The sequence below is a fragment of the Gopherus flavomarginatus genome, chromosome 4 (assembly GCF_025201925.1).
Source record: "Gopherus flavomarginatus isolate rGopFla2 chromosome 4, rGopFla2.mat.asm, whole genome shotgun sequence".
Taxonomy (NCBI): domain Eukaryota; kingdom Metazoa; phylum Chordata; order Testudines; family Testudinidae; genus Gopherus; species Gopherus flavomarginatus.
In genome coordinates, this window is record NC_066620.1 from 205,548,475 (window position 1) to 205,558,498 (window position 10,024).

Sequence of the window (10,024 nt, forward strand, 5' to 3'; positions counted from 1 at the left end):
AGAGAGGGAAAAAAAGAAAAAGATAAAAAAAAAAAGCCTTGAGAAAAGCAGTGTACAGTAATTGTGTGATGAAATTGTCACTTTTTTTATTTATGTTGCTCTAAACTATATTTTTTTGTGCACGTGGTGGTTGATCGTTCCCAATGATACACTAACACTGTTTTTTATAAGCACTTCCGGACTCAGATGAGGTGGCACGTGTGATTTGTCCGGGGCTAACTTGAAGCACTTTCTTATCCAGCAGCATAGTTAGGAATGGGGCAAGCACCAGAGTCATGGGATACGCAGATCTGGCATTAAAATTTTGCCCATGCGATGGATAAAATGGAAATAGAGCCTCCTTCACCCTACCAAGCTGGCCCAATCAGCTGAGCATCAGGAAACAGTATGGAAACTTGGAAAGGGGAAAGAGAAGAACCCTTATGTCCTGGGAAGAGTGTACCATTCGATATTTGGGCTGCACAGCCCAGTGGGGGAATTTATGGTAAATCTGCATTGTAATTATGCCAAAGCATGCCAGAGAACTGTCCTGGTTGTTCAAGAAGCAGCCCTGGTGCCTCTCATGTGAAGGACATCGCAGTCTAAAATGAAAGAGCCTAGATAGTTTCAGCAGAAGCCCTAGTAACCGTAATCATTGGAGGTCAGATTAAATGATAGGCTTCTGTCCCTTATCCTTTATCGGCCCCTAGTATTGCAGTTGAATTCCAAAACGGCAGTCAGTCATATCTGGGTCTGTATTCAAATAGATTGGTGCAGGTGGTTGTTTTGTTTTGTTTTGCTTTGATTTTACGATGCTTTTCTTTTCTTCAATGGCTTGTATCTGCAGCTTGTTTGTCTTTAGCAATGCAGCTGGGACCCGGGAGTTTCCAAAAACACCCACTCACAGATCAGAGGTTCTAAAAAAATCCCACTTCAAATAATGATGTCTCGGGATAGATTGGTCTTGTCCACAGCAGCCAGAGGTTTAAAGGCCTTGCTTAAGTGTTTCTAAAGCCTCACTTTACCACCTGCCCCACTCATCATCTAAAATGGAGCCAGGCATAGCATCCACCAGGCCCAACTCACTTCAAGCCAAAAGTGTCTCCAGTCTGATTTTACTTTGTCTTGTCTTAGGTTAGTTCCAATTCATGCCAGAGGAGTTTTATTTCATTAGCTCACCACCTCTTTTTTGGGTTTCCATCATGTCTCTTTATTGGGAAAGGAAAAATATTGTTGCACGTGCAAGAGTGCCTTGGCTGTAAGTAGATAGGACAACCAAGCTGGGATTACAAAAACTGGCCTGCAGAGAGAGTTGAAGTGTTGAAGGAAGTGAGTCAATTGTGGCCCAGTCCTATTCCCACTGAAGCCAGTGGGAGTTATGCCATTAATTTCATTGGGAGCAGGATTCATACATTTATTGAGAGCTGACTGAGTTTCAGAAAACCTACCAACTGTTAAAGAGTCACTGCTGGGTCAAATCTAGCCCTATATTTAGCCTTTGTAGAAACAAGGCTTTTTATATAAAATCTAAGACTTGTGTAAAAGTTTCCCTGGCATATTTTCAAAAATTCCTGTGGAAACAGTTGTGAAAGACAAACAAACATTTTCATGCAATGTTTGCAACTCAGACATTGCAGGATTGTGCTACAGCATGAGAAACTTGAAAATGAAATTCACTAGTCAGTGACTATAAGCAACACAGAAACTCATTCATTGATTTTCATTCCCAAGCTGAGGGGAATGACAAAATAAATAAGCAAAAATAAACAGAAAGCAAACTTTTAAAAGGTGCTAAGTGTGTTGTGCCCAGCCCAACTCCCCCAGACTATTGGGAGTTACAGGTACTCAGTATGTCTCAGGATTTGGCCCTGGATTTTTTTTTAAGATGACAGTATCCCACTAATGTCAAGTTCCTTTTTAAAACTATCTCCAGATTGACCACATTATGAAAGTGTCATGAAATTCATTTGACAAATAAAAAGAGGGACAGTCCCTAGCTCCAAAAAACTTGAATAAATCAATATTAGAACTACTGGGGGTAGGGGGAGGAAAAACGAGAAAAAAAAACCTAACACTTTTGTAATTTTTTCATCAAAGTTTGGAATTCTGAAACATTTTTGACAAGCTATGTAGCTTGTTCTATAAAATGATGTGTGGGGGGGAGGGGAATACAAATACATTCTCAATTTTTCCCCATTATTTTCCAATGACATTACAAATTTTGAAACACTTTCTACAAAGGCACTAAAGTATCTGTGGTCGTGAATTCTGCCCAGACACTGCATTCAATTATAAAATGGATCAAATATCTGAGCCAAAAAATGCTTATGTGCCCCTATTTAAAGTAATATGGTGTTCAATATACATTCTAATGTCTCTACAATCTTTACTCTTGAAATACTTACATTCTCTGCTGGAGCTCAGTCACTGCTATCAATGGAGCACATTATTTGTATTTTGGGTTACTGTTCTACCCACTTAACCTTAATAGAAATTGTGTGCTGTTTAAGCTCTAGCTTTCCACACTTATGCCCTATTGTTCACTAGAAGTTCTGAGAATGGAATCACTTAAGGCCTGATCCGAAACATGTTCAAGTCAATGAGATTCTTTTTATTAATGGTCTTTCTTATAGCTCAGCTCATCCTCCTATTTCTCTTCTTTGCTCCCCTGAAACTCTTTGAATGAAAAACACATCAAAACGCTGCTTGGGAACCTAATTGAAGATAATATTCTCTCTGTGTTGGCTTGTTTGTTCTCAGTCTTTCCAATTAATGTATTTACTTTCTTTGGGAGGGGGGATATATTTTTAAGTTTTGTTTCAATGGTTGGAATTTTCAAAGAGATTAAGAGAATTAGATACCAAAATACCCTTAGAATTCAATGGGATTCAAGCAACTAACTCCCTTAGGTTCCTTGAAAATCCCAAGCTAAATTCTTATCCACCCTACCTACACATGCACACAAACATTTCCCCTCTTTTCCTTTCTCAGGTCTTATCTATAGAGAAAAGTTGCACCAACGTAATTGAACTGATTTAAAACCAGACTAGTTATACCAATGCAAACCCTTAATGTAGATGCACTGAAGCCGGTTTAAAACTTGCTTATGTCAGTTTAGCTTTTTGAGGGTTACTACTTAGGTTTCAAGCTTGCTACCAAATGGAAAGCATCCCAATCCCTTTCGTCCATTAGATCAGCCTGAATGATGGGCAGTGACTTCAAGTTAGATGCAAAGAAGTACCCAGTATGGTGGGTGTTTATCCAAAGTATATCCAAATATATGTGCACATTTGGATCTAGAAATTAGGACTGGAACAAGCTCTCTCATCACATATCCATGAATTTCTCATTCTACGCAAGTTAGAAACATCTTTTTCATGGCTGAAATCCAAGACAAAAAAAAAATGAACCAACTTTTTTTTTTAACTCCCAGAATAGATGTGGGCTCAAGTTTCACGTGAATGTTTGGATCGGGCCTTATTCTAATTGAACCAGGCCACCCAGCCTTTGACAGTTCATCAGCTCTGTTAGCACCTGCTCTCACTGACAACACTATTAAGAATGCTTTGCACTTATATGGCATCTTCAGTTCAAGGAGCTCTACACAGCTTTATTAAGTAAGCCTCAGAAACCCCAAGAAGTGGTAAGTAAATGAGTATAATTCTCCTTTTGACACAGAGATTAAGGGCCAGCTATTGCTACTCTTACTTTGGTTCAGTAGCAACTTACTCGATGAGTAGTCCCATTGACTAATAGCAATGACCTTACTGACGGAGTTAGGGTATTATTCATTGGGAGCAAGGGGATCCGAACCTGGCCTTAAGTCACTTGCCCAAGGTCAGACAATAAATCAGTGGCAGGACTGAGAATAAAATCCCATAGTCCACACTTTCAGCCCCTGCTCTAAACACTAGGCCTGAGTGTTCCCATGTAGCACCCTATAACGTGATTAAGAGTTACAAATGCACATTAAGGAGAGAGCCACTTATGCCCTTTACATAGCAGGTAGAGAGAGAATTAGTGGAATTCCTACACACCTGTCGCAGTGAGTGAGCCCAGCAGATGAATGGCCATGACTCTACCTGTTAAAGTTTAGAGACTGCAGAGAGACTTGCTCTTGATGTTGAAATGCTAGCAAGCAGCTTGCTGCAGCTTTAGTACCTAACTCCTTGCAGATGTCACTCCATCGTTTTGATGGAGGGACACCGAGAATGAATTTGGCTCCTAGCTTTACCCTCTTCCCTCCCCATAGGTGAACTCCAAATATCCATTGGGAAAAGACTGTCAGATCTCCAAACCCGACAAGGCAGCCGTTCTTTGAAGTTTCTCGTCCATTTGTTGCTAGAAGATATGGCAACCAGACAATGCAGAGTCCTCCCAAATCATAGGCTTTTGTGTAAATATTGCCCCTGCTTGTCTCTTCCCTTTGAAATTGACTCACTGGCACAGCTGACACTTGACTAAGGAAAAAGCATTTTTATTTCCTGATAGTTCGTTGTCTCTGAACACCTTTTCTAATCACGTTAGACTCTTTTTTTGGTCTTACAAATCATCAATCCGAAAGGGCTGATGATAAATTCCCTGAGAATCTGACTTTCTTTTATCCTTCAGAGAGGCAACTCGGCTGCTCTAATTATTTACATTAAAGGAAGATTTAAAAAAAACTAGTATTAATAGACGATCCAGCCTTGCAACACAAAGGAAAATCAATTACAATAATTATGCAGGACGGTAATTACTGTATAACCATATCCTCTCCTCTTCCCCCATTACAGATGCTACAAGACTCAAAATATAGCTGATTGGGAGGGAGACGATTATTATTTCAGTTTCCTTTGCCAAGTGAAGGTCACATTGAAAGAACCGACCTTTTTTACTGCTATTATTTTTTTTATTTTTATTTAATTTGTATGATGAACTCCATTCTGTACAGCAGCTGTTGTGATTGCATTAAATGTGACTGTGCACTTGGTCACAAACAAGCAATGTGTTATTTATTGTTGGGGGATTAGGGTTTGGTTTTCTCCTTCAATTTAATTTAATTTTATTTATAATTCAGTGGTATAGATCATAATCTTTTATATTTCTATTTCCTATCTGACCTGTCCATTTTACATGAGTCTCTTAAGATAGCAACCACATTCAACAGAACATTTCACGGCAATAAAATCTATGTTGATTTAACCTGATGTCTGGCGCTGGAAAATAATTTCTGTCTATGAAGAAAGATTAAAGATTTAACAGTAGGGCCATGTGACAGCAACCAGCATTATTATATTATGTACTTGTATTGTACTAGTACCTAGAGGATACCCCAGCTAAGAATGAGATTTCATTGTGCTAGACACTGTAGATCCATGCAGTAAAAGACAATACTTGCCTTGAACAGCTGACAATCCAGACAGATGAAGTAGACAAAGTGCAGGTGAGAGGATGGAAGTATCATATGCCCAATTTACAGATGGAAAACTGAAGCCCAAAGAGATTAAGCAATTTGCCCATGGTTATGTAGGAAGCCTGTGACAATACCAAGAGCTGAACTTAGATCTTATGAGCCCCAAGCCAGTGCCTGAGGGCCATGACTATCCTTTGTCCATGGGAGAATCTCAGAAGGTATGAAATTCAAATTCTATTTTGGGTGGTAATCAAAAGGAAGGAATAGTAATGGGTACAAACTGCAAAACTCCAGTTCGGATTCAGGTCCAGGGTTCTGGGAGGCACTCAGATCCAGCATTGTGATTCTTTCCATTATAGAAATAAGGAGCAGCCACAAAAGTTTGTTTCTAGATCTAAACCCCAACTTCTTGGGTGTTTTAGTTCATCTTAACTCTAGCTTAGATGTTTATCTTAATTATTCAGAGCACTTGGGTCTGCAAAGTTTTGCTGGATGTCTCACAAGAGAAGGCTTTGCATTTCCTGGACATACTGCTTCTAGCTTGGTTGGGAAAGTGGTATGAACTACTTCTCATGCAGTGTATCAGTACTTCCAGCAGCGGCCATGTGGAGGTGCATAAAAATGAGAGACAATAAGGAAATGTTAAGTATCAGAACTGTCAAAAGTTATGCCTTGAGCTCATCCCCTTGGAGTAAATGCAGGTGCCTCACTTACCTCATATGTCATTCTCTGGGTGACAGCAATCCTGTGCTCACTCTCCAGCTGTACCTCTTAGCAAGTCCACCCCATTCCAGGAATATAAAGGAGTCCAGGCAAAAAGGAAATACTTCTACAGCCCTCAAGTGGTTATGCCCCCTTCCTTGTGTAAGGGAGAGGAAGAAGCCGGCTTTCAGGCCCCACACATAGTCTCGGCTCCCACACTTCTGTGTAGCAGGGAAGGAGAGGCCCCAAGGGTGGAGCAGCTGGAGAGCAAGTCCTTGCCCAGCCTCTGTGGCTTCTGTCCCATGGGGCTAGGCCCACTTCCCCACTCCAAGCACTGCAATCCTGTTTGATAGGTTGCAGCACCACTTAGGGTTGGCATATTTGCTCCACCTACAGAAGGGTGGACACACCAAACCTGAGTGGCAGTGTGACTCCAGAAACTAGGTGGCAACAACAATCAAATTTGGCCCATCTATCCCTCCATCTCCTTCTGTGGAGGGGCAGACATGCCAAGCCTGGGGAGCACTGTGACCTTATGGGCAATTACAGGAGCGGGAAGCCAGCTCACAGTTGTGCAGGTCACAGACTTTATTAAAATTCACAATTACCATGAAGGCCATGACTTCCACGCCAAAATCAGAGCCTTGCTAATGAATGATGAAGAGCACATTTCACTGGGAAATACCACTTTTGTAGGCTAAATGCTTTTCTCCAGGATCAGGTCTGTGAGTCCCTGCCCTTTGGTATGAACTAGCGAGTCAGAAGGAGATCAGTGGGCCAAATTAATTGCTGGTGTGATTTCAGGGCAGTTACACCAGGGATGAGCTCAGCTCATTCATTTCACATTGGGGTATAAGACATCCTCCCTATCCACAGGAAAACAAGAACGCCAAGAGAGATTTGCAGGCAGATTTGCAAAGCGCATGTTCACTTTTACATGCATTAAATGCCAATATATAGAAGCAACCTCTGATTTGTACACATGTGCCTGTATAAGTATGTGCAAAGTAGAAGGGGAGGGGTGTCATAAACAGATAGTTAAGGGTTAATGTTTCTTTTACCTGTAAAGGGTTACAAGCAGTGAACCTGGACCACCTGACCAGAGGACCAATCAGAAGACAAGATACTTTCAAATCTCGGTGGAGGGAAGTCTTTGTTTTGTGTTGTTTGTTTGTCTGTTGTTCTCTCTGGGTTCAGAGAGTAACCAGACGTACCTACAGGCTCTCTAATTTTCTATTCAAATAGTAAATACCAGTAGAAGGTGGTTTAGTCTTTTTGATTGTTTTCTTTATTTGCAAATGTGTATTTTGCTGGAAGGATTTTAATTTGTATTTGTGCCGGGGGGAAGGCTTCTCTCTAGTGTCTATAAGCTGAAAGACCCTGTAACCTTTACCATCTTAATTACAGAGACAACTTTTACTTTTTTCTTTCTTTTATTAAAAACTTTTCTTTTTTTAAGACCTGATTGATTTTTTCCCCTTGTTGAGACTCAAGGGAATTGAGTCTGTACTCACCAGGGAATTGGTGGGAGACAGGGAGAGAGAAGGGAGCGGGGAAGGTGGAATTCCTCTGTTTTAGATTCACGGAGCTTGAATCTGTATTACCTCTTGGGGAGGGGGAAAGAGGAGTGGGGAAGGTGCACTCCTCTCTGTTTTTAGATTCAAGGAGTTTGAATCACAGTGATCTTCCAGGGTAACCTAGGGAGGGAAAGCCTGGGAGAGGCAACGGTGGGGGAAAGGGTTTACTTTCCTTGTGTAAGATCAAGGGGCCCTGGGTCTTGGGGTCCTCTGGGAAGGTTTTGGGGGGACCAGAGTGTACCAGGCATTGCAAGTCCTGGTTGGTGGCAGCACTACAAGATCTGAGCTGGTAATTGAGCTTAGAGGAATTCATGCTGGTACCTCATCTTTTGGACGCTATGGTTCAGAGTGGGGAATTATACCATGACAAGGGGTCATCCAGTCGCATCAGAACTGACCTCTGAGCAACAAGGTGTATGCAAATATGTGTACTCTGCTTTGTGCATGCACTGTTTGAAATTCTAGCTGCCGTGTTTTGAGGGGCCTGATCCAACGCCCAGTGGAGCCAAAGGGAGTCTTTGATGTGACATCATGGAAGCCATCAGAATAACACATGAAAATGTTTTGTCGTGGACCAGCAGCAGCAGCAAAGTGCAGAGAACATATGAGGCCTTAAGCCAGGTAAGTAATAGAACACAACGGGGAACCTGATCCTATGAAATGGTGAGCACCCTCAACTCCCAATCTAAAGGGCATCCAGGATGGTCAGAAGTTAGCTGGATTGAGCCCAGCAGGTATAAAGTAAAATCCTGCCCCCATGGAAATCAATGGCAAAACCCTCACTGACTTCAGTGGGGTCAGTGTTTTACCCACAATGTGCAGAGATATCAACACAGTTTGGGTACCTAGCTAGGCTCAAGGCCTGTGGTTTTGTGATGTAACTATCTTTGAATTGATGATATAGCACAAGCGGGGACATCCCCTCTGGATTCCTGAACACTCCTTTGAAAGAACCAAAGAAGAAACTGGCCCAAGATCATCCATCCCAGATTACACCCTCTGCCCAGTGCAGGATGGGACAACACTTTGGCAGCTCAGTGAGCTATGTGTGAATGCATAGCTTGTGCAAACACGATCAATGAATCTCATAGTTAAGTACATTAACATTAAATATCATTAGAGACATTGGCCTATCACTACTGAGTCCCAGGGCTTTCATTTAAGGAATGCCCATTAACTGGAATATAACAATCTCATCATTGAAGTATCTCCTCTTCTCTATTTAATGTTTCAAAGTACAGTTTTCATGTCCCAGACAGCATTCCCTTTCCACTTGCTCAACATCAGGACTACATGGTGGCCCCTGCATAAAAGAGACAGTTTTATTTTGCTTTCCTGTTCAGCATAAACTAAACTATGACTGGCATTGTGTGTTCCAGTGGAGGATCCTCCTCTTTTTAAAGCAGTCTATTTTTTCCATTTCATGGAGCTCTCCCAGGCTCAGGCATCATTTGCTATGGAGAATGGGGGCAGTTATCTCCCTTCCTCTCCCAGTCTTAGTTTGCATCCTCTCCCAACCTCCGCCGACTTTTCATGGGTCTGTTTGCTACATTATGTCTTCCATTTCCCCTGTTGCCTCAGCTTTGCAGATATAATATAGTCACATATAATGTCCCATATGCTCACATCTCCCCCAGTATTTTTCTGAAATGATGGCCCTGCTCCCCGAGCATGAATATCAGCAGCACTGAATTCAATGGCTCAAACAGCACATAGTCTTGTTCGGTTTCTAACACTGATGCAACTGAAGGGGGAGCAGAATCATGGCTAGACACACAGGAGGGGCAATAACTCTGACCCAGCTCAAATGCCAGGGGCTGGGATAGAGTTTAATACCTGTGCCACGTGACTGGCATCAATATTCACTGACTCTAGCAGTCAGTGTTAAAACGAATGTTCCTCAATTTTCAATACTACTTCTATTTTTAATTAAAAAATGAAGGTCATCCTTTGCACAAGGGGGCAGCAGGGAATTTTGATGTAGTGGCTCAAGACTTTTAAAAATAGAACAGAACGACTTTCCCTGAAAAATGAAGATACTAAACCTCTCTTCAAACTGTGCTATTTGAGCAAGGCAATTGGAGGACTGGGCAGAGCAGATATCAGAAGATGGGGTAATATTTTTTAAAAGAAAGTATTTATTTGGAGTTGTAATAGGGCTGTTAAACAAAAGGCCACATTGGGAATAATTAGAGAGTCCAGGCCTCATTGGGAACACCCATGCAGCATTCTGGCTGACTCGGCCAGAATGCCTTTATGAGGATGTCAGGAAGTGCACGCTAGATGGGAGCTCCTAGATTTTAAGGCCAAGAGGGACTATTATGATAATCGAGTCTGACTTGCTGCAAAACACATGCCACAAATTTCACCA